Raw genomic sequence first — 22,987 nt, 5'->3', positions numbered from 1 at the left:
CAACAAGGAACGCATTGTGGTTCTATTTTGAAGATGTTTGTGTTATTACCTGTAAAGACTTGAATGCCTAACATAATCCATGTAGACGAGGTGGCCGAGTGGTTAAGGCGATGGACTGCTAATCTGCTGTACACGTGTGGTTTCGAATCCCACCTTTGTCGATTTTAACTTTTGAAATCTTTTTTAAACATCTGCATTGCTCTAAGCACCATTGCCATTGGCTTTCAAAGAACATACAGACAAAAGTGAAAATATGCATGTTAGTTAAGAAGGACACAAACAAGGTTGTCGTGTTACTGGCAGGAATGCAATCTGCTGTGCTTGACTACCCTTTGAGCCAGAATCCGGATAGAAATTTAAAAAAGCAAAGGTAATATCCATATTGTCTCTCTGCTGCCATGTACATGTTTTTTTCAACTTTCACGCATCACATCTCCTCGATAGTCACCCTAAAATTGCACGGAATACGCACAAATTAGCTGCTCCTCAAAAAATCGGCCAGAAAAAAACAGGTCAAATCACAATCATATACATACATTCTCACACACCCTTCAAATATGTCTACCCAGTAAACATCATGTTGTGTGCTCGTTGTGTTGCTGTTATGCGTCGTAACCTGAGGGGCTCTGTAGCTCAGTGGCAGAGCACTGGTCTTGTAAACCAGGGGTCGTGAGTTCGATCCTCATCAGGGCCTCCAAATGGTAATTTTCTTGAACATTGTTGAATAGGAACTGATATTGCACATTGTACCTGTGCAACCTTTTACCAATGGATTCGGGCCTATAACAAAGCCACAAGCGCAAGGTGTCTGAATAGTCTGTGGGGAAGGTCGGCTTTCTGGACCTAATTTCTTCAAGAAAAAGACCTTGATAATTTTGTGATGACAGATGCAGATGATCACGGTGAAGCCCTTACTCTATTGAACAGTACAGCGGTTCTGGGTTGCACGCCTTTCTCTATTTTCAGGGACGTTGATGTGGCAAAATTTAATTGGAAAAGGGTTATTGCCATCACTCACTATTTAAATTCAATGACATCACAGGAAGCAGCAGCATCTGAACTTTGATCTTGGCTGGAAACGTTGAATGATGCCAAACACTGGGAAACTGGAGCTTGCGTTATGCTGGTTTTACTACTAATGGTGTGCCATACGGAAGCTCAAGCACCTTCCTCTGGATTAGTGTTGTGAACCCTCCAGGAGCTCTTGTTATATTTTTCTGAACTTCAACTTGATGTGTTTATCTATCAATGGCCGGGTAAGGAAGAACGAGTCAACGATCTTGTTTCTATTATGACAAACATGATCTATTTTTCACTGACTTTGCACCACCATTGTTTTATCTCTTCTTTAAGCATGGGATTCGAGCACCGTTCCCAAACAGACGAGGTGGCCGAGTGGTTAAGGCGATGGACTGCTAATCCATTGTGCACTGCACGCGTGGGTTCGAATCCCACCTTCGTCGTATTTTTTCTTTATAGTCTGCATTTAAACATAGACCAAAGTCTTTCAACCTCCCTGTGCAAGTCAGGAATGAGTACAGATATGGAAATAGAGATGTAAAAATAAGTTCATTGGTGCAGGCGGAGAATGAAATTAGTCAAAGACTTTCCTCGTAGGTTTCCATTCTTTACTATTATAGGAGCCAAAATCAGCGCAGTTAGTAAACTCCCAAGCTTACATCCCAAATTCTTTTTTCTTTTAGTTGTCTGCCTTTTACATGTTCCTTTTGCCATCATTCTGACCTGCTATCTAAACTCATGAACCTGTTCAGCATCCTACTCAATACATACATACCCGTAAAAGTACATACTCAAACGCATACCGACAATGTATCACCAACATAAGCACACACGCTTTCGCAAATCAGATGTATGATGACGTACTGAACACATGCAGAGATATACAGCCATTTTTACACAACCAGAAATTCATATACCTGGAGATCTACCTAGGTAAAAACCATGGTTTCTTTGCACTTTCTGTTGTTGGCTGTGAGCAAGCAGCAGGTGGCCTTGTAGCTCAGTGGCAGAGCACTGGTCTCGTAAACCAGGGGTCATGAGTTCAAACCTCATCAGGGCCTCGGGCGGATTATTTTCAAAAAGCACGGGGAAGAGAAGCCAGAGTTGCACCATCTACAGAGAACCTTTTATGACGGGATGCATCCTCATAATTGAAGTCTTCCACAGAAGGAGTGAAATAGAGTTTGAGAGGAAGGCCTAATGTTTTCAGGCAAAGACTGACAAAAACCTTGCAATGTCGCATGTAGCTGCTTTGGTGAAAAGACTGTTCAAGTTCACAATGCAACGGAGGGGTGTTCCCCATCTCCATACAATCATCTCTTTGATAATGTAAACGTGCCAGGCGTGTTGAAAGACAAAGACAGACACAACCGCACATACCAGTTGAAGAAAGACAGCCAGCAAACACATTTGTATAGAGGTAAGCAAGCCTCAATTAGAGATGTGAGTCCCTCCGTTTCTGCGGGAGTCCACAAGTTTAATAAAAAATGAACACATATCTTTCATGTTCTAATGATTACCAATCTTTCTGATTAGCTCTGCATAGCTCCAATGGCTATGTGTGTGTGTGTGTGTGTATGTGCCCGTGTGTGTAGGGGAAGGGGTCGGTAGATGTGTTCACGCAGAGCAAGTTGCATACATCGCCAACAGCCATTCTCTCCTGCTCCTGTGCATCCAGTTCGGAAGCGAACCCACCCAATTGTTCTATATGTCTGCTACCCTGACCGCATTCACACATCATTGGCTATTAGTATGCAGCTTGTGGGCGCTGTCAATGGGATATAAGCACCATTCCCCATGTCTGCAATAGCTAGACCAGATTCTGAGGTATGATGAGCAGGGGTCCAGGCACTTCGCCTGACGAACGCCGGGCTTAGCCCTGCCGGGCCTAGCCCTGAGGGGCCTAACTGGGCATGGCCCTGTGTAAGGTAGGGTGAGCAGGGGACCATTTGCAACTAACCTTCGGCACCAATCAGGCATGGAGAGGTCTGTGCAAATGCCCAGCCCTTTAGCAATCTCGATCTGCAAAACCTTCAACTCCTAATTCTCATGGCTCCCAGAAGCCCTAGCCCATATGCAAATGAGGCGAGTTCCTATCAGCATCCTTGTTCTGCTTGATTTTATCAAAGTGACTGCCTGATTAGTGAAAGGGTATTTATTCTCAGAGGTTTGCTTCAAAGGCGATAATGCAGTAAATAGACAACATTATTCTTTGTAAGTTGATATTGTCTCCTGGATCCTACTCCAGTAACCCTTTTTCTACCTTTACAAATGTCTTCCGTAAGTGGTGCTCAGCAGAAAATGGAGTATAATAACAGTTGACATTTTTTATTTTCTGTTCTATTTTCAAAAACCCTCCGTAGCTGTATTTAAAGCGCAAACACCCCATAAATAACTTGCAATGAGTATTCCATGTCTAAAAGGCAGAGGAGCTGTCATACAACATTAACTGACAATCAAGGAAACCTTGAGGTGAACCAAAAAATGTCCAGAACATTTATTGGTTCAATAATTCAGTTTTGAGGTGAATTAGTAAGAAGTTCCAAAGTTGCTCCAGGTGAGGCTTGAACTCACAACCTCGGCATTGCTCACTGCATGTACTGCTGTATAAGTACCGCGCGCTAACCGATTGCGCCACTGGAGCTGCTGTGTTTTGGTTTTCGACATGAAACTACACCCACAAACACACACACAAGTGTACAAAAGCACCCACAAGCTCTGGCATTGTCTTTTTAGCTGACACCAAATAATGGGTGCCTTGTAGTGCCCATATTGTGCCACTGGAGCTTACCTTTTAGCCTGATATACACTTTGCCACTGATGTTCAGCCAATGGTGCAGTCAAATGTCCCTTCTACATTTTTGTCATGCTGCAGGCAGTGCCACTGGAGCCAGCATGATGCTCTTCCTCATATTCAACACGTGTCAATTGAAACACCTCCCAATGTCATCTTGGCGATGCCTATAAACACCCCAGGACTTTGATGAATTTTTCTCAACAGCAAGTGAGGCAGTTTTCCTGCAAACGGCTGGATGTACCTCAACAAGGAACGCATTGTGGTTCTATTTTGAAGATGTTTGTGTTATTACCTGTAAAGACTTGAATGCCTAACATAATCCCTGTAGACGAGGTGGCCGAGTGGTTAAGGCGATGGACTGCTAATCTGCTGTACACGTGTGGTTTCGAATCCCACCTTTGTCGATTTTAACTTTTGAAATCTTTTTTAAACATCTGCATTGCTCTAAGCACCATTGCCATTGGCTTTCAAAGAACATACAGACAAAAGTGAAAATATGCATGTTAGTTAAGAAGGACACAAACAAGGTTGTCGTGTTACTGGCAGGAATGCAATCTGCTGTGCTTGACTACCCTTTGAGCCAGAATCCGGATAGAAATTTAAAAAAGCAAAGGTAATATCCATATTGTCTCTCTGCTGCCATGTACATGTTTTTTTCAACTTTCACGCATCACATCTCCTCATTAGTCACCCTAAAATTGCACGGAATACGCACAAATTAGCTGCTCCTCAAAAAATCGGCCAGAAAAAAACAGGTCAAATCACAATCATATACATACATTCTCACACACCCTTCCAATATGTCTACCCAGTAAACATCATGTTGTGTGCTCGTTGTGTTGCTGTTATGCGTCGTACCCTGAGGGGCTCTGTAGCTCAGTGGCAGAGCACTGGTCTTGTAAACCAGGGGTCGTGAGTTCGATCCTCATCAGGGCCTCCAAATGGTAATTTTCTTGAACATTGTTGAATAGGAACTGATATTGCACATTGTACCTGTGCAACCTTTTACCAATGGATTCGGGCCTATAACAAAGCCACAAGCGCAAGGTGTCTGAATAGTCTGTGGGGAAGGTCGGCTTTCTGGACCTAATTTCTTCAAGAAAAAGACCTTGATAATTTTGTGATGACAGATGCAGATGATCACGGTGAAGCCCTTACTCTATTGAACAGTACAGCGGTTCTGGGTTGCACGCCTTTCTCTATTTTCAGGGACGTTGATGTGGCAAAATTTAATTGGAAAAGGGTTATTGCCATCACTCACTATTTAAATTCAATGACATCACAGGAAGCAGCAGCATCTGAACTTTGATCTTGGCTGGAAACGTTGAATGATGCCAAACACTGGGAAACTGGAGCTTGCGTTATGCTGGTTTTACTACTAATGGTGTGCCATACGGAAGCTCAAGCACCTTCCTCTGGATTAGTGTTGTGAACCCTCCAGGAGCTCTTGTTATATTTTTCTGAACTTCAACTTGATGTGTTTATCTATCAATGGCCGGGTAAGGAAGAACGAGTCAACGATCTTGTTTCTATTATGACAAACATGATCTATTTTTCACTGACTTTGCACCACCATTGTTTTATCTCTTCTTTAAGCATGGGATTCGAGCACCGTTCCCAAACAGACGAGGTGGCCGAGTGGTTAAGGCGATGGACTGCTAATCCATTGTGCTCTGCACGCGTGGGTTCGAATCCCACCTTCGTCGTATTTTTTCTTTATAGTCTGCATTTAAACATAGACCAAAGTCTTTCAACCTCCCTGTGAAAGTCAGGAATGAGTACAGATATGGAAATAGAGATGTAAAAATAAGTTCATTGGTGCAGGCGGAGAATGAAATTAGTCAAAGACTTTCCTCGTAGGTTTCCATTCTTTACTATTATAGGAGCCAAAATCAGCGCAGTTAGTAAACTCCCAAGCTTACATCCCAAATTCTTTTTTCTTTTAGTTGTCTGCCTTTTACATGTTCCTTTTGCCATCATTCTGACCTGCTATCTAAACTCATGAACCTGTTCAGCATCCTACTCAATACATACATACCCGTAAAAGTACATACTCAAACGCATACCGACAATGTATCACCAACATAAGCACACACGCTTTCGCAAATCAGATGTATGATGACGTACTGAACACATGCAGAGATATACAGCCATTTTTACACAACCAGAAATTCATATACCTGGAGATCTACCTAGGTAAAAACCATGGTTTCTTTGCACTTTCTGTTGTTGGCTGTGAGCAAGCAGCAGGTGGCCTTGTAGCTCAGTGGCAGAGCACTGGTCTCGTAAACCAGGGGTCATGAGTTCAAACCTCATCAGGGCCTCGGGCGGATTATTTTCAAAAAGCACGGGGAAGAGAAGCCAGAGTTGCACCATCTACAGAGAACCTTTTATGACGGGATGCATCCTCATAATTGAAGTCTTCCACAGAAGGAGTGAAATAGAGTTTGAGAGGAAGGCCTAATGTTTTCAGGCAAAGACTGACAAAAACCTTGCAATGTCGCATGTAGCTGCTTTGGTGAAAAGACTGTTCAAGTTCACAATGCAACGGAGGGGTGTTCCCCATCTCCATACAATCATCTCTTTGATAATGTAAACGTGCCAGGCGTGTTGAAAGACAAAGACAGACACAACCGCACATACCAGTTGAAGAAAGACAGCCAGCAAACACATTTGTATAGAGGTAAGCAAGCCTCAATTAGAGATGTGAGTCCCTCCGTTTCTGCGGGAGTCCACAAGTTTAATAAAAAATGAACACATATCTTTCATGTTCTAATGATTACCAATCTTTCTGATTAGCTCTGCATAGCTCCAATGGCTATGTGTGTGTGTGTGTGTGTATGTGCCCGTGTGTGTAGGGGAAGGGGTCGGTAGATGTGTTCACGCAGAGCAAGTTGCATACATCGCCAACAGCCATTCTCTCCTGCTCCTGTGCATCCAGTTCGGAAGCGAACCCACCCAATTGTTCTATATGTCTGCTACCCTGACCGCATTCACACATCATTGGCTATTAGTATGCAGCTTGTGGGCGCTGTCAATGGGATATAAGCACCATTCCCCATGTCTGCAATAGCTAGACCAGATTCTGAGGTATGATGAGCAGGGGTCCAGGCACTTCGCCTGACGAACGCCGGGCTTAGCCCTGCCGGGCCTAGCCCTGAGGGGCCTAACTGGGCATGGCCCTGTGTAAGGTAGGGTGAGCAGGGGACCACTTGCAACTAACCTTCGGCACCAATCAGGCATGGAGAGGTCTGTGCAAATGCCCAGCCCTTTAGCAATCTCGATCTGCAAAACCTTCAACTCCTAATTCTCATGGCTCCCAGAAGCCCTAGCCCATATGCAAATGAGGCGAGTTCCTATCAGCATCCTTGTTCTGCTTGATTTTATCAAAGTGACTGCCTGATTAGTGAAAGGGTATTTATTCTCAGAGGTTTGCTTCAAAGGCGATAATGCAGTAAATAGACAACATTATTCTTTGTAAGTTGATATTGTCTCCTGGATCCTACTCCAGTAACCCTTTTTCTACCTTTACAAATGTCTTCCGTAAGTGGTGCTCAGCAGAAAATGGAGTATAATAACAGTTGACATTTTTTATTTTCTGTTCTATTTTCAAAAACCCTCCGTAGCTGTATTTAAAGCGCAAACACCCCATAAATAACTTGCAATGAGTATTCCATGTCTAAAAGGCAGAGGAGCTGTCATACAACATTAACTGACAATCAAGGAAACCTTGAGGTGAACCAAAAAATGTCCAGAACATTTATTGGTTCAATAATTCAGTTTTGAGGTGAATTAGTAAAAAGTTCCAAAGTTGCTCCAGGTGAGGCTTGAACTCACAACCTCGGCATTGCTCACTGCATGTACTGCTGTATAAGTACCGCACGCTAACCGATTGCGCCACTGGAGCTGCTGTGTTTTGGTTTTCGACATGAAACTACACCCACAAACACACACACAAGTGTACAAAAGCACCCACAAGCTCTGGCATTGTCTTTTTAGCTGACACCAAATTATGGGTGCCTTGTAGTGCCCATATTGTGCCACTGGAGCTTACCTTTTAGCCTGATATACACTTTGCCACTGATGTTCAGCCAATGGTGCAGTCAAATGTCCCTTCTACATTTTTGTCATGCTGCAGGCAGTGCCACTGGAGCCAGCATGATGCTCTTCCTCATATTCAACACGTGTCAATTGAAACACCTCCCAATGTCATCTTGGCGATGCCTATAAACACCCCAGGACTTTGATGAATTTTTCTCAACAGCAAGTGAGGCAGTTTTCCTGCAAACGGCTGGATGTACCTCAACAAGGAACGCATTGTGGTTCTATTTTGAAGATGTTTGTGTTATTACCTGTAAAGACTTGAATGCCTAACATAATCCCTGTAGACGAGGTGGCCGAGTGGTTAAGGCGATGGACTGCTAATCTGCTGTACACGCGTGGTTTCGAATCCCACCTTTGTCGATTTTAACTTTTGAAATCTTTTTTAAACATCTGCATTGCTCTAAGCACCACTGCCATTGGCTTTCAAAGAACATACAGACAAAAGTGAAAATATGCATGTTAGTTGATTAAGAAGGACACAAACAAGGTTGTCGTGTTACTGGCAGGAATGCAATCTGCTGTGCTTGACTACCCTTTGAGCCAGAATCCGGATAGAAATTTAAAAAAGCAAAGGTAATATCCATATTGTCTCTCTGCTGCCATGTACATGTTTTTTTCAACTTTCACGCATCACATCTCCTCATTAGTCACCCTAAAATTGCACGGAATACGCACAAATTAGCTGCTCCTCAAAAAATCGGCCAGAAAAAAACAGGTCAAATCACAATCATATACATACATTCTCACACACCCTTCAAATATGTCTACCCAGTAAACATCATGTTGTGTGCTCGTTGTGTTGCTGTTATGCGTCGTAACCTGAGGGGCTCTGTAGCTCAGTGGCAGAGCACTGGTCTTGTAAACCAGGGGTCGTGAGTTCGATCCTCATCAGGGCCTCCAAATGGTAATTTTCTTGAACATTGTTGAATAGGAACTGATATTGCACATTGTACCTGTGCAACCTTTTACCAATGGATTCGGGCCTATAACAAAGCCACAAGCGCAAGGTGTCTGAATAGTCTGTGGGGAAGGTCGGCTTTCTGGACCTAATTTCTTCAAGAAAAAGACCTTGATAATTTTGTGATGACAGATGCAGATGATCACGGTGAAGCCCTTACTCTATTGAACAGTACAGCGGTTCTGGGTTGCACGCCTTTCTCTATTTTCAGGGACGTTGATGTGGCAAAATTTAATTGGAAAAGGGTTATTGCCATCACTCACTATTTAAATTCAATGACATCACAGGAAGCAGCAGCATCTGAACTTTGATCTTGGCTGGAAACGTTGAATGATGCCAAACACTGGGAAACTGGAGCTTGCGTTATGCTGGTTTTACTACTAATGGTGTGCCATACGGAAGCTCAAGCACCTTCCTCTGGATTAGTGTTGTGAACCCTCCAGGAGCTCTTGTTATATTTTTCTGAACTTCAACTTGATGTGTTTATCTATCAATGGCCGGGTAAGGAAGAACGAGTCAACGATCTTGTTTCTATTATGACAAACATGATCTATTTTTCACTGACTTTGCACCACCATTGTTTTATCTCTTCTTTAAGCATGGGATTCGAGCACCGTTCCCAAACAGACGAGGTGGCCGAGTGGTTAAGGCGATGGACTGCTAATCCATTGTGCTCTGCACGCGTGGGTTCGAATCCCACCTTCGTCGTATTTTTTCTTTATAGTCTGCATTTAAACATAGACCAAAGTCTTTCAACCTCCCTGTGAAAGACAGGAATGAGTACAGATATGGAAATAGAGATGTAAAAATAAGTTCATTGGTGCAGGCGGAGAATGAAATTAGTCAAAGACTTTCCTCGTAGGTTTCCATTCTTTACTATTATAGGAGCCAAAATCAGCGCAGTTAGTAAACTCCCAAGCTTACATCCCAAATTCTTTTTTCTTTTAGTTGTCTGCCTTTTACATGTTCCTTTTGCCATCATTCTGACCTGCTATCTAAACTCATGAACCTGTTCAGCATCCTACTCAATACATACATACCCGTAAAAGTACATACTCAAACGCATACCGACAATGTATCACCAACATAAGCACACACGCTTTCGCAAATCAGATGTATGATGACGTACTGAACACATGCAGAGATATACAGCCATTTTTACACAACCAGAAATTCATATACCTGGAGATCTACCTAGGTAAAAACCATGGTTTCTTTGCACTTTCTGTTGTTGGCTGTGAGCAAGCAGCAGGTGGCCTTGTAGCTCAGTGGCAGAGCACTGGTCTCGTAAACCAGGGGTCATGAGTTCAAACCTCATCAGGGCCTCGGGCGGATTATTTTCAAAAAGCACGGGGAAGAGAAGCCAGAGTTGCACCATCTACAGAGAACCTTTTATGACGGGATGCATCCTCATAATTGAAGTCTTCCACAGAAGGAGTGAAATAGAGTTCGAGAGGAAGGCCTAATGTTTTCAGGCAAAGACTGACAAAAACCTTGCAATGTCGCATGTAGCTGCTTTGGTGAAAAGACTGTTCAAGTTCACAATGCAACGGAGGGGTGTTCCCCATCTCCATACAATCATCTCTTTGATAATGTAAACGTGCCAGGCGTGTTGAAAGACAAAGACAGACACAACCGCACATACCAGTTGAAGAAAGACAGCCAGCAAACACATTTGTATAGAGGTAAGCAAGCCTCAATTAGAGATGTGAGTCCCTCCGTTTCTGCGGGAGTCCACAAGTTTAATAAAAAATGAACACATATCTTTCATGTTCTAATGATTACCAATCTTTCTGATTAGCTCTGCATAGCTCCAATGGCTATGTGTGTGTGTGTGTGTGTATGTGCCCGTGTGTGTAGGGGAAGGGGTCGGTAGATGTGTTCACGCAGAGCAAGTTGCATACATCGCCAACAGCCATTCTCTCCTGCTCCTGTGCATCCAGTTCGGAAGCGAACCCACCCAATTGTTCTATATGTCTGCTACCCTGACCGCATTCACACATCATTGGCTATTAGTATGCAGCTTGTGGGCGCTGTCAATGGGATATAAGCACCATTCCCCATGTCTGCAATAGCTAGACCAGATTCTGAGGTATGATGAGCAGGGGTCCAGGCACTTCGCCTGACGAACGCCGGGCTTAGCCCTGCCGGACCTAGCCCTGAGGGGCCTAACTGGGCATGGCCCTGTGTAAGGTAGGGTGAGCAGGGGACCACTTGCAACTAACCTTCGGCACCAATCAGGCATGGAGAGGTCTGTGCAAATGCCCAGCCCTTTAGCAATCTCGATCTGCAAAACCTTCAACTCCTAATTCTCATGGCTCCCAGAAGCCCTAGCCCATATGCAAATGAGGCGAGTTCCTATCAGCATCCTTGTTCTGCTTGATTTTATCAAAGTGACTGCCTGATTAGTGAAAGGGTATTTATTCTCAGAGGTTTGCTTCAAAGGCGATAATGCAGTAAATAGACAACATTATTCTTTGTAAGTTGATATTGTCTCCTGGATCCTACTCCAGTAACCCTTTTTCTACCTTTACAAATGTCTTCCGTAAGTGGTGCTCAGCAGAAAATGGAGTATAATAACAGTTGACATTTTTTATTTTCTGTTCTATTTTCAAAAACCCTCCGTAGCTGTATTTAAAGCGCAAACACCCCATAAATAACTTGCAATGAGTATTCCATGTCTAAAAGGCAGAGGAGCTGTCATACAACATTAACTGACAATCAAGGAAACCTTGAGGTGAACCAAAAAATGTCCAGAACATTTATTGGTTCAATAATTCAGTTTTGAGGTGAATTAGTAAAAAGTTCCAAAGTTGCTCCAGGTGAGGCTTGAACTCACAACCTCGGCATTGCTCACTGCATGTACTGCTGTATAAGTACCGCGCGCTAACCGATTGCGCCACTGGAGCTGCTGTGTTTTGGTTTTCGACATGAAACTACACCCACAAACACACACACAAGTGTACAAAAGCACCCACAAGCTCTGGCATTGTCTTTTTAGCTGACACCAAATTATGGGTGCCTTGTAGTGCCCATATTGTGCCACTGGAGCTTACCTTTTAGCCTGATATACACTTTGCCACTGATGTTCAGCCAATGGTGCAGTCAAATGTCCCTTCTACATTTTTGTCATGCTGCAGGCAGTGCCACTGGAGCCAGCATGATGCTCTTCCTCATATTCAACACGTGTCAATTGAAACACCTCCCAATGTCATCTTGGCGATGCCTATAAACACCCCAGGACTTTGATGAATTTTTCTCAACAGCAAGTGAGGCAGTTTTCCTGCAAACGGCTGGATGTACCTCAACAAGGAACGCATTGTGGTTCTATTTTGAAGATGTTTGTGTTATTACCTGTAAAGACTTGAATGCCTAACATAATCCCTGTAGACGAGGTGGCCGAGTGGTTAAGGCGATGGACTGCTAATCTGCTGTACACGTGTGGTTTCGAATCCCACCTTTGTCGATTTTAACTTTTGAAATCTTTTTTAAACATCTGCATTGCTCTAAGCACCATTGCCATTGGCTTTCAAAGAACATACAGACAAAAGTGAAAATATGCATGTTAGTTAAGAAGGACACAAACAAGGTTGTCGTGTTACTGGCAGGAATGCAATCTGCTGTGCTTGACTACCCTTTGAGCCAGAATCCGGATAGAAATTTAAAAAAGCAAAGGTAATATCCATATTGTCTCTCTGCTGCCATGTACATGTTTTTTTCAACTTTCACGCATCACATCTCCTCATTAGTCACCCTAAAATTGCACGGAATACGCACAAATTAGCTGCTCCTCAAAAAATCGGCCAGAAAAAAACAGGTCAAATCACAATCATATACATACATTCTCACACACCCTTCCAATATGTCTACCCAGTAAACATCATGTTGTGTGCTCGTTGTGTTGCTGTTATGCGTCGTAACCTGAGGGGCTCTGTAGCTCAGTGGCAGAGCACTGGTCTTGTAAACCAGGGGTCGTGAGTTCGATCCTCATCAGGGCCTCCAAATGGTAATTTTCTTGAACATTGTTGAATAGGAACTGATATTGCACATTGTACCTGTGCAACCTTTTACCAATGGATTCGGGCCTATAACAAAGCCACAAGCGCAAGGTGTCTGAATAGTCTGTGAGGAAGGTCGGCTTTCTGGACCTAATTTCTTCAAGAAAAAGACCTTGATAATTTTGTGATGACAGATGCAGATGATCACGGTGAAGCCCTTACTCTATTGAACAGTACAGCGGTTCTGGGTTGCACGCCTTTCTCTATTTTCAGGGACGTTGATGTGGCAAAATTTAATTGGAAAAGGGTTATTGCCATCACTCACTATTTAAATTCAATGACATCACAGGAAGCAGCAGCATCTGAACTTTGATCTTGGCTGGAAACGTTGAATGATGCCAAACACTGGGAAACTGGAGCTTGCGTTATGCTGGTTTTACTACTAATGGTGTGCCATACGGAAGCTCAAGCACCTTCCTCTGGATTAGTGTTGTGAACCCTCCAGGAGCTCTTGTTATATTTTTCTGAACTTCAACTTGATGTGTTTATCTATCAATGGCCGGGTAAGGAAGAACGAGTCAACGATCTTGTTTCTATTATGACAAACATGATCTATTTTTCACTGACTTTGCACCACCATTGTTTTATCTCTTCTTTAAGCATGGGATTCGAGCACCGTTCCCAAACAGACGAGGTGGCCGAGTGGTTAAGGCGATGGACTGCTAATCCATTGTGCTCTGCACGCGTGGGTTCGAATCCCACCTTCGTCGTATTTTTTCTTTATAGTCTGCATTTAAACATAGACCAAAGTCTTTCAACCTCCCTGTGAAAGTCAGGAATGAGTACAGATATGGAAATAGAGATGTAAAAATAAGTTCATTGGTGCAGGCGGAGAATGAAATTAGTCAAAGACTTTCCTCGTAGGTTTCCATTCTTTACTATTATAGGAGCCAAAATCAGCGCAGTTAGTAAACTCCCAAGCTTACATCCCAAATTCTTTTTTCTTTTAGTTGTCTGCCTTTTACATGTTCCTTTTGCCATCATTCTGACCTGCTATCTAAACTCATGAACCTGTTCAGCATCCTACTCAATACATACATACCCGTAAAAGTACATACTCAAACGCATACCGACAATGTATCACCAACATAAGCACACACGCTTTCGCAAATCAGATGTATGATGACGTACTGAACACATGCAGAGATATACAGCCATTTTTACACAACCAGAAATTCATATACCTGGAGATCTACCTAGGTAAAAACCATGGTTTCTTTGCACTTTCTGTTGTTGGCTGTGAGCAAGCAGCAGGTGGCCTTGTAGCTCAGTGGCAGAGCACTGGTCTCGTAAACCAGGGGTCATGAGTTCAAACCTCATCAGGGCCTCGGGCGGATTATTTTCAAAAAGCACGGGGAAGAGAAGCCAGAGTTGCACCATCTACAGAGAACCTTTTATGACGGGATGCATCCTCATAATTGAAGTCTTCCACAGAAGGAGTGAAATAGAGTTTGAGAGGAAGGCCTAATGTTTTCAGGCAAAGACTGACAAAAACCTTGCAATGTCGCATGTAGCTGCTTTGGTGAAAAGACTGTTCAAGTTCACAATGCAACGGAGGGGTGTTCCCCATCTCCATACAATCATCTCTTTGATAATGTAAACGTGCCAGGCGTGTTGAAAGACAAAGACAGACACAACCGCACATACCAGTTGAAGAAAGACAGCCAGCAAACACATTTGTATAGAGGTAAGCAAGCCTCAATTAGAGATGTGAGTCCCTCCGTTTCTGCGGGAGTCCACAAGTTTAATAAAAAATGAACACATATCTTTCATGTTCTAATGATTACCAATCTTTCTGATTAGCTCTGCATAGCTCCAATGGCTATGTGTGTGTGTGTGTATGTGCCCGTGTGTGTAGGGGAAGGGGTCGGTAGATGTGTTCACGCAGAGCAAGTTGCATACATCGCCAACAGCCATTCTCTCCTGCTCCTGTGCATCCAGTTCGGAAGCGAACCCACCCAATTGTTCTATATGTCTGCTACCCTGACCGCATTCACACATCATTGGCTATTAGTATGCAGCTTGTGGGCGCTGTCAATGGGATATAAGCACCATTCCCCATGTCTGCAATAGCTAGACCAGATTCTGAGGTATGATGAGCAGGGGTCCAGGCACTTCGCCTGACGAACGCCGGGCTTAGCCCTGCCGGGCCTAGCCCTGAGGGGCCTAACTGGGCATGGCCCTGTGTAAGGTAGGGTGAGCAGGGGACCACTTGCAACTAACCTTCGGCACCAATCAGGCATGGAGAGGTCTGTGCAAATGCCCAGCCCTTTAGCAATCTCGATCTGCAAAACCTTCAACTCCTAATTCTCATGGCTCCCAGAAGCCCTAGCCCATATGCAAATGAGGCGAGTTCCTATCAGCATCCTTGTTCTGCTTGATTTTATCAAAGTGACTGCCTGATTAGTGAAAGGGTATTTATTCTCAGAGGTTTGCTTCAAAGGCGATAATGCAGTAAATAGACAACATTATTCTTTGTAAATTGATATTGTCTCCTGGATCCTACTCCAGTAACCCTTTTTCTACCTTTACAAATGTCTTCCGTAAGTGGTGCTCAGCAGACAATGGAGTATAATAACAGTTGACATTTTTTATTTTCTGTTCTATTTTCAAAAACCCTCCGTAGCTGTATTTAAAGCGCAAACACCCCATAAATAACTTGCAATGAGTATTCCATGTCTAAAAGGCAGAGGAGCTGTCATACAACATTAACTGACAATCAAGGAAACCTTGAGGTGAACCAAAAAATGTCCAGAACATTTATTGGTTCAATAATTCAGTTTTGAGGTGAATTAGTAAAAAGTTCCAAAGTTGCTCCAGGTGAGGCTTGAACTCACAACCTCGGCATTGCTCACTGCATGTACTGCTGTATAAGTACCGCACGCTAACCGATTGCGCCACTGGAGCTGCTGTGTTTTGGTTTTCGACATGAAACTACACCCACAAACACACACACAAGTGTACAAAAGCACCCACAAGCTCTGGCATTGTCTTTTTAGCTGACACCAAATTATGGGTGCCTTGTAGTGCCCATATTGTGCCACTGGAGCTTACCTTTTAGCCTGATATACACTTTGCCACTGATGTTCAGCCAATGGTGCAGTCAAATGTCCCTTCTACATTTTTGTCATGCTGCAGGCAGTGCCACTGGAGCCAGCATGATGCTCTTCCTCATATTCAACACGTGTCAATTGAAACACCTCCCAATGTCATCTTGGCGATGCCTATAAACACCCCAGGACTTTGATGAATTTTTCTCAACAGCAAGTGAGGCAGTTTTCCTGCAAACGGCTGGATGTACCTCAACAAGGAACGCATTGTGGTTCTATTTTGAAGATGTTTGTGTTATTACCTGTAAAGACTTGAATGCCTAACATAATCCCTGTAGACGAGGTGGCCGAGTGGTTAAGGCGATGGACTGCTAATCTGCTGTACACGCGTGGTTTCGAATCCCACCTTTGTCGATTTTAACTTTTGAAATCTTTTTTAAACATCTGCATTGCTCTAAGCACCACTGCCATTGGCTTTCAAAGAACATACAGACAAAAGTGAAAATATGCATGTTAGTTGATTAAGAAGGACACAAACAAGGTTGTCGTGTTACTGGCAGGAATGCAATCTGCTGTGCTTGACTACCCTTTGAGCCAGAATCCGGATAGAAATTTAAAAAAGCAAAGGTAATATCCATATTGTCTCTCTGCTGCCATGTACATGTTTTTTTCAACTTTCACGCATCACATCTCCTCATTAGTCACCCTAAAATTGCACGGAATACGCACAAATTAGCTGCTCCTCAAAAAATCGGCCAGAAAAAAACAGGTCAAATCACAATCATATACATACATTCTCACACACCCTTCAAATATGTCTACCCAGTAAACATCATGTTGTGTGCTCGTTGTGTTGCTGTTATGCGTCGTAACCTGAGGGGCTCTGTAGCTCAGTGGCAGAGCACTGGTCTTGTAAACCAGGGGTCGTGAGTTCGATCCTCATCAGGGCCTCCAAATGGTAATTTTCTTGAACATTGTTGAATAGGAACTGATATTGCACATTGTACCTGTGCAACCTTTTACCAATGGATTCGGGCCTATAACAAAGCCACAAGCGCAAGGTGTCTGAATAGTCTGTGGGGAAGGTCGGCTTTCTGGACCTAATTTCTTCAAGAAAAAGACCTTGATAATTTTGTGATGACAGATGCAGATGATCACGGTGAAGCCCTTACTCTATTGAACAGTACAGCGGTTCTGGGTTGCACGCCTTTCTCTATTTTCAGGGACGTTGATGTGGCAAAATTTAATTGGAAAAGGGTTATTGCCATCACTCACTATTTAAATTCAATGACATCACAGGAAGCAGCAGCATCTGAACTTTGATCTTGGCTGGAAACGTTGAATGATGCCAAACACTGGGAAACTGGAGCTTGCGTTATGCTGGTTTTACTACTAATGGTGTGCCATACGGAAGCTCAAGCACCTTCCTCTGGATTAGTGTTGTGAACCCTCCAGGAGCTCTTGTTATATTTTTCTGAACTTCAACTTGATGTGTTTATCTATCAATGGCCGGGTAAGGAAGAACGAGTCAACGATCTTGTTTCTATTATGACAAACATGATCTATTTTTCACTGACTTTGCACCACCATTGTTTTATCTCTTCTTTAAGCATGGGATTCGAGCACCGTTCCCAAACAGACGAGGTGGCCGAGTGGTTAAGGCGATGGACTGCTAATCCATTGTGCACTGCACGCGTGGGTTCGAATCCCACCTTCGTCGTATTTTTTCTTTATAGTCTGCATTTAAACATAGACCAAAGTCTTTCAACCTCCCTGTGAAAGTCAGGAATGAGTACAGATATGGAAATAGAGATGTAAAAATAAGTTCATTGGTGCAGGCGGAGAATGAAATTAGTCAAAGACTTTCCTCGTAGGTTTCCATTCTTTACTATTATAGGAGCCAAAATCAGCGCAGTTAGTAAACTCCCAAGCTTACATCCCAAATTCTTTTTTCTTTTAGTTGTCTGCCTTTTACATGTTCCTTTTGCCATCATTCTGACCTGCTATCTAAACTCATGAACCTGTTCAGCATCCTACTCAATACATACATACCCGTAAAAGTACATACTCAAACGCATACCGACAATGTATCACCAACATAAGCACACACGCTTTCGCAAATCAGATGTATGATGACGTACTGAACACATGCAGAGATATACAGCCATTTTTACACAACCAGAAATTCATATACCTGGAGATCTACCTAGGTAAAAACCATGGTTTCTTTGCACTTTCTGTTGTTGGCTGTGAGCAAGCAGCAGGTGGCCTTGTAGCTCAGTGGCAGAGCACTGGTCTCGTAAACCAGGGGTCATGAGTTCAAACCTCATCAGGGCCTCGGGCGGATTATTTTCAAAAAGCACGGGGAAGAGAAGCCAGAGTTGCACCATCTACAGAGAACCTTTTATGACGGGATGCATCCTCATAATTGAAGTCTTCCACAGAAGGAGTGAAATAGAGTTTGAGAGGAAGGCCTAATGTTTTCAGGCAAAGACTGACAAAAACCTTGCAATGTCGCATGTAGCTGCTTTGGTGAAAAGACTGTTCAAGTTCACAATGCAACGGAGGGGTGTTCCCCATCTCCATACAATCATCTCTTTGATAATGTAAACGTGCCAGGCGTGTTGAAAGACAAAGACAGACACAACCGCACATACCAGTTGAAGAAAGACAGCCAGCAAACACATTTGTATAGAGGTAAGCAAGCCTCAATTAGAGATGTGAGTCCCTCCGTTTCTGCGGGAGTCCACAAGTTTAATAAAAAATGAACACATATCTTTCATGTTCTAATGATTACCAATCTTTCTGATTAGCTCTGCATAGCTCCAATGGCTATGTGTGTGTGTGTGTGTGTATGTGCCCGTGTGTGTAGGGGAAGGGGTCGGTAGATGTGTTCACGCAGAGCAAGTTGCATACATCGCCAACAGCCATTCTCTCCTGCTCCTGTGCATCCAGTTCGGAAGCGAACCCACCCAATTGTTCTATATGTCTGCTACCCTGACCGCATTCACACATCATTGGCTATTAGTATGCAGCTTGTGGGCGCTGTCAATGGGATATAAGCACCATTCCCCATGTCTGCAATAGCTAGACCAGATTCTGAGGTATGATGAGCAGGGGTCCAGGCACTTCGCCTGACGAACGCCGGGCTTAGCCCTGCCGGGCCTAGCCCTGAGGGGCCTAACTGGGCATGGCCCTGTGTAAGGTAGGGTGAGCAGGGGACCACTTGCAACTAACCTTCGGCACCAATCAGGCATGGAGAGGTCTGTGCAAATGCCCAGCCCTTTAGCAATCTCGATCTGCAAAACCTTCAACTCCTAATTCTCATGGCTCCCAGAAGCCCTAGCCCATATGCAAATGAGGCGAGTTCCTATCAGCATCCTTGTTCTGCTTGATTTTATCAAAGTGACTGCCTGATTAGTGAAAGGGTATTTATTCTCAGAGGTTTGCTTCAAAGGCGATAATGCAGTAAATAGACAACATTATTCTTTGTAAGTTGATATTGTCTCCTGGATCCTACTCCAGTAACCCTTTTTCTACCTTTACAAATGTCTTCCGTAAGTGGTGCTCAGCAGAAAATGGAGTATAATAACAGTTGACATTTTTTATTTTCTGTTCTATTTTCAAAAACCCTCCGTAGCTGTATTTAAAGCGCAAACACCCCATAAATAACTTGCAATGAGTATTCCATGTCTAAAAGGCAGAGGAGCTGTCATACAACATTAACTGACAATCAAGGAAACCTTGAGGTGAACCAAAAAATGTCCAGAACATTTATTGGTTCAATAATTCAGTTTTGAGGTGAATTAGTAAGAAGTTCCAAAGTTGCTCCAGGTGAGGCTTGAACTCACAACCTCGGCATTGCTCACTGCATGTACTGCTGTATAAGTACCGCGCGCTAACCGATTGCGCCACTGGAGCTGCTGTGTTTTGGTTTTCGACATGAAACTACACCCACAAACACACACACAAGTGTACAAAAGCACCCACAAGCTCTGGCATTGTCTTTTTAGCTGACACCAAATTATGGGTGCCTTGTAGTGCCCATATTGTGCCACTGGAGCTTACCTTTTAGCCTGATATACACTTTGCCACTGATGTTCAGCCAATGGTGCAGTCAAATGTCCCTTCTACATTTTTGTCATGCTGCAGGCAGTGCCACTGGAGCCAGCATGATGCTCTTCCTCATATTCAACACGTGTCAATTGAAACACCTCCCAATGTCATCTTGGCGATGCCTATAAACACCCCAGGACTTTGATGAATTTTTCTCAACAGCAAGTGAGGCAGTTTTCCTGCAAACGGCTGGATGTACCTCAACAAGGAACGCATTGTGGTTCTATTTTGAAGATGTTTGTGTTATTACCTGTAAAGACTTGAATGCCTAACATAATCCCTGTAGACGAGGTGGCCGAGTGGTTAAGGCGATGGACTGCTAATCTGCTGTACACGTGTGGTTTCGAATCCCACCTTTGTCGATTTTAACTTTTGAAATCTTTTTTAAACATCTGCATTGCTCTAAGCACCATTGCCATTGGCTTTCAAAGAACATACAGACAAAAGTGAAAATATGCATGTTAGTTAAGAAGGACACAAACAAGGTTGTCGTGTTACTGGCAGGAATGCAATCTGCTGTGCTTGACTACCCTTTGAGCCAGAATCCGGATAGAAATTTAAAAAAGCAAAGGTAATATCCATATTGTCTCTCTGCTGCCATGTACATGTTTTTTTCAACTTTCACGCATCACATCTCCTCATTAGTCACCCTAAAATTGCACGGAATACGCACAAATTAGCTGCTCCTCAAAAAATCGGCCAGAAAAAAACAGGTCAAATCACAATCATATACATACATTCTCACACACCCTTCAAATATGTCTACCCAGTAAACATCATGTTGTGTGCTCGTTGTGTTGCTGTTATGCGTCGTAACCTGAGGGGCTCTGTAGCTCAGTGGCAGAGCACTGGTCTTGTAAACCAGGGGTCGTGAGTTCGATCCTCATCAGGGCCTCCAAATGGTAATTTTCTTGAACATTGTTGAATAGGAACTGATATTGCACATTGTACCTGTGCAACCTTTTACCAATGGATTCGGGCCTATAACAAAGCCACAAGCGCAAGGTGTCTGAATAGTCTGTGGGGAAGGTCGGCTTTCTGGACCTAATTTCTTCAAGAAAAAGACCTTGATAATTTTGTGATGACAGATGCAGATGATCACGGTGAAGCCCTTACTCTATTGAACAGTACAGCGGTTCTGGGTTGCACGCCTTTCTCTATTTTCAGGGACGTTGATGTGGCAAAATTTAATTGGAAAAGGGTTATTGCCATCACTCACTATTTACATTCAATGACATCACAGGAAGCAGCAGCATCTGAACTTTGATCTTGGCTGGAAACGTTGAATGATGCCAAACACTGGGAAACTGGAGCTTGCGTTATGCTGGTTTTACTACTAATGGTGTGCCATACGGAAGCTCAAGCACCTTCCTCTGGATTAGTGTTGTGAACCCTCCAGGAGCTCTTGTTATATTTTTCTGAACTTCAACTTGATGTGTTTATCTATCAATGGCCGGGTAAGGAAGAACGAGTCAACGATCTTGTTTCTATTATGACAAACATGATCTATTTTTCACTGACTTTGCACCACCATTGTTTTATCTCTTCTTTAAGCATGGGATTCGAGCACCGTTCCCAAACAGACGAGGTGGCCGAGTGGTTAAGGCGATGGACTGCTAATCCATTGTGCACTGCACGCGTGGGTTCGAATCCCACCTTCGTCGTATTTTTTCTTTATAGTCTGCATTTAAACATAGACCAAAGTCTTTCAACCTCCCTGTGAAAGTCAGGAATGAGTACAGATATGGAAATAGAGATGTAAAAATAAGTTCATTGGTGCAGGCGGAGAATGAAATTAGTCAAAGACTTTCCTCGTAGGTTTCCATTCTTTACTATTATAGGAGCCAAAATCAGCGCAGTTAGTAAACTCCCAAGCTTACATCCCAAATTCTTTTTTCTTTTAGTTGTCTGCCTTTTACATGTTCCTTTTGCCATCATTCTGACCTGCTATCTAAACTCATGAACCTGTTCAGCATCCTACTCAATACATACATACCCGTAAAAGTACATACTCAAACGCATACCGACAATGTATCACCAACATAAGCACACACGCTTTCGCAAATCAGATGTATGATGACGTACTGAACACATGCAGAGATATACAGCCATTTTTACACAACCAGAAATTCATATACCTGGAGATCTACCTAGGTAAAAACCATGGTTTCTTTGCACTTTCTGTTGTTGGCTGTGAGCAAGCAGCAGGTGGCCTTGTAGCTCAGTGGCAGAGCACTGGTCTCGTAAACCAGGGGTCATGAGTTCAAACCTCATCAGGGCCTCGGGCGGATTATTTTCAAAAAGCACGGGGAAGAGAAGCCAGAGTTGCACCATCTACAGAGAACCTTTTATGACGGGATGCATCCTCATAATTGAAGTCTTCCACAGAAGGAGTGAAATAGAGTTTGAGAGGAAGGCCTAATGTTTTCAGGCAAAGACTGACAAAAACCTTGCAATGTCGCATGTAGCTGCTTTGGTGAAAAGACTGTTCAAGTTCACAATGCAACGGAGGGGTGTTCCCCATCTCCATACAATCATCTCTTTGATAATGTAAACGTGCCAGGCGTGTTGAAAGACAAAGACAGACACAACCGCACATACCAGTTGAAGAAAGACAGCCAGCAAACACATTTGTATAGAGGTAAGCAAGCCTCAATTAGAGATGTGAGTCCCTCCGTTTCTGCGGGAGTCCACAAGTTTAATAAAAAATGAACACATATCTTTCATGTTCTAATGATTACCAATCTTTCTGATTAGCTCTGCATAGCTCCAATGGCTATGTGTGTGTGTGTGTGTGTATGTGCCCGTGTGTGTAGGGGAAGGGGTCGGTAGATGTGTTCACGCAGAGCAAGTTGCATACATCGCCAACAGCCATTCTCTCCTG

The 22,987-nt window shown here is 43.4% G+C and overlaps 23 non-coding genes across 23 annotated transcripts; 18 read left to right on the top strand and 5 right to left on the bottom strand.

The window, feature by feature from the left end:
- Positions 1–622: 622 nt before the first annotated feature.
- TRNAT-UGU (transfer RNA threonine (anticodon UGU)) lies at positions 623–694 on the top strand. The gene has a single exon. It is a non-coding gene; the product is annotated as a tRNA-Thr (tRNA).
- A 687-nt stretch (positions 695–1,381) lies between these two features.
- On the top strand, positions 1,382–1,463 carry TRNAS-GCU (transfer RNA serine (anticodon GCU)). The gene has a single exon. It is a non-coding gene; the product is annotated as a tRNA-Ser (tRNA).
- Positions 1,464–2,009: 546 nt separating this feature from the next.
- Positions 2,010–2,081, top strand: TRNAT-CGU (transfer RNA threonine (anticodon CGU)). The gene has a single exon. It is a non-coding gene; the product is annotated as a tRNA-Thr (tRNA).
- A 1,488-nt stretch (positions 2,082–3,569) lies between these two features.
- On the bottom strand, positions 3,570–3,664 carry TRNAI-UAU (transfer RNA isoleucine (anticodon UAU)). Its single transcript has 2 exons — positions 3,627–3,664; positions 3,570–3,605 (listed from the first exon to the last, which is right to left on the bottom strand). It is a non-coding gene; the product is annotated as a tRNA-Ile (tRNA).
- A 1,018-nt stretch (positions 3,665–4,682) lies between these two features.
- Positions 4,683–4,754, top strand: TRNAT-UGU (transfer RNA threonine (anticodon UGU)). Its single transcript has one exon. It is a non-coding gene; the product is annotated as a tRNA-Thr (tRNA).
- Positions 4,755–5,441: 687 nt separating this feature from the next.
- On the top strand, positions 5,442–5,523 carry TRNAS-GCU (transfer RNA serine (anticodon GCU)). The gene has a single exon. It is a non-coding gene; the product is annotated as a tRNA-Ser (tRNA).
- Positions 5,524–6,069: 546 nt separating this feature from the next.
- Positions 6,070–6,141, top strand: TRNAT-CGU (transfer RNA threonine (anticodon CGU)). The gene has a single exon. It is a non-coding gene; the product is annotated as a tRNA-Thr (tRNA).
- A 1,488-nt stretch (positions 6,142–7,629) lies between these two features.
- On the bottom strand, positions 7,630–7,724 carry TRNAI-UAU (transfer RNA isoleucine (anticodon UAU)). Its single transcript has 2 exons — positions 7,687–7,724; positions 7,630–7,665 (listed from the first exon to the last, which is right to left on the bottom strand). It is a non-coding gene; the product is annotated as a tRNA-Ile (tRNA).
- A 1,022-nt stretch (positions 7,725–8,746) lies between these two features.
- Positions 8,747–8,818, top strand: TRNAT-UGU (transfer RNA threonine (anticodon UGU)). Its single transcript has one exon. It is a non-coding gene; the product is annotated as a tRNA-Thr (tRNA).
- A 687-nt stretch (positions 8,819–9,505) lies between these two features.
- TRNAS-GCU (transfer RNA serine (anticodon GCU)) lies at positions 9,506–9,587 on the top strand. The gene has a single exon. It is a non-coding gene; the product is annotated as a tRNA-Ser (tRNA).
- Positions 9,588–10,133: 546 nt separating this feature from the next.
- TRNAT-CGU (transfer RNA threonine (anticodon CGU)) lies at positions 10,134–10,205 on the top strand. The gene has a single exon. It is a non-coding gene; the product is annotated as a tRNA-Thr (tRNA).
- Positions 10,206–11,693: 1,488 nt separating this feature from the next.
- On the bottom strand, positions 11,694–11,788 carry TRNAI-UAU (transfer RNA isoleucine (anticodon UAU)). The gene is made up of 2 exons: positions 11,751–11,788; positions 11,694–11,729 (listed from the first exon to the last, which is right to left on the bottom strand). It is a non-coding gene; the product is annotated as a tRNA-Ile (tRNA).
- A 1,018-nt stretch (positions 11,789–12,806) lies between these two features.
- TRNAT-UGU (transfer RNA threonine (anticodon UGU)) lies at positions 12,807–12,878 on the top strand. The gene has a single exon. It is a non-coding gene; the product is annotated as a tRNA-Thr (tRNA).
- A 687-nt stretch (positions 12,879–13,565) lies between these two features.
- Positions 13,566–13,647, top strand: TRNAS-GCU (transfer RNA serine (anticodon GCU)). The gene has a single exon. It is a non-coding gene; the product is annotated as a tRNA-Ser (tRNA).
- Positions 13,648–14,193: 546 nt separating this feature from the next.
- TRNAT-CGU (transfer RNA threonine (anticodon CGU)) lies at positions 14,194–14,265 on the top strand. The gene has a single exon. It is a non-coding gene; the product is annotated as a tRNA-Thr (tRNA).
- A 1,484-nt stretch (positions 14,266–15,749) lies between these two features.
- On the bottom strand, positions 15,750–15,844 carry TRNAI-UAU (transfer RNA isoleucine (anticodon UAU)). Its single transcript has 2 exons — positions 15,807–15,844; positions 15,750–15,785 (listed from the first exon to the last, which is right to left on the bottom strand). It is a non-coding gene; the product is annotated as a tRNA-Ile (tRNA).
- Positions 15,845–16,866: 1,022 nt separating this feature from the next.
- Positions 16,867–16,938, top strand: TRNAT-UGU (transfer RNA threonine (anticodon UGU)). Its single transcript has one exon. It is a non-coding gene; the product is annotated as a tRNA-Thr (tRNA).
- A 687-nt stretch (positions 16,939–17,625) lies between these two features.
- Positions 17,626–17,707, top strand: TRNAS-GCU (transfer RNA serine (anticodon GCU)). The gene has a single exon. It is a non-coding gene; the product is annotated as a tRNA-Ser (tRNA).
- A 546-nt stretch (positions 17,708–18,253) lies between these two features.
- Positions 18,254–18,325, top strand: TRNAT-CGU (transfer RNA threonine (anticodon CGU)). Its single transcript has one exon. It is a non-coding gene; the product is annotated as a tRNA-Thr (tRNA).
- Positions 18,326–19,813: 1,488 nt separating this feature from the next.
- TRNAI-UAU (transfer RNA isoleucine (anticodon UAU)) lies at positions 19,814–19,908 on the bottom strand. Its single transcript has 2 exons — positions 19,871–19,908; positions 19,814–19,849 (listed from the first exon to the last, which is right to left on the bottom strand). It is a non-coding gene; the product is annotated as a tRNA-Ile (tRNA).
- A 1,018-nt stretch (positions 19,909–20,926) lies between these two features.
- On the top strand, positions 20,927–20,998 carry TRNAT-UGU (transfer RNA threonine (anticodon UGU)). Its single transcript has one exon. It is a non-coding gene; the product is annotated as a tRNA-Thr (tRNA).
- Positions 20,999–21,685: 687 nt separating this feature from the next.
- Positions 21,686–21,767, top strand: TRNAS-GCU (transfer RNA serine (anticodon GCU)). The gene has a single exon. It is a non-coding gene; the product is annotated as a tRNA-Ser (tRNA).
- A 546-nt stretch (positions 21,768–22,313) lies between these two features.
- On the top strand, positions 22,314–22,385 carry TRNAT-CGU (transfer RNA threonine (anticodon CGU)). Its single transcript has one exon. It is a non-coding gene; the product is annotated as a tRNA-Thr (tRNA).
- Positions 22,386–22,987: the final 602 nt, after the last annotated feature.

This window comes from Ambystoma mexicanum, chromosome 13 (genome assembly GCF_040938575.1).
Source record: "Ambystoma mexicanum isolate Mex_15411 chromosome 13, UKY_AmexF1_1, whole genome shotgun sequence".
NCBI classification, from domain to species: domain Eukaryota; kingdom Metazoa; phylum Chordata; class Amphibia; order Caudata; family Ambystomatidae; genus Ambystoma; species Ambystoma mexicanum.
Note: the sequence above shows the minus strand (reverse complement) of the source record. Positions and strands in the feature narration are given on the sequence as shown.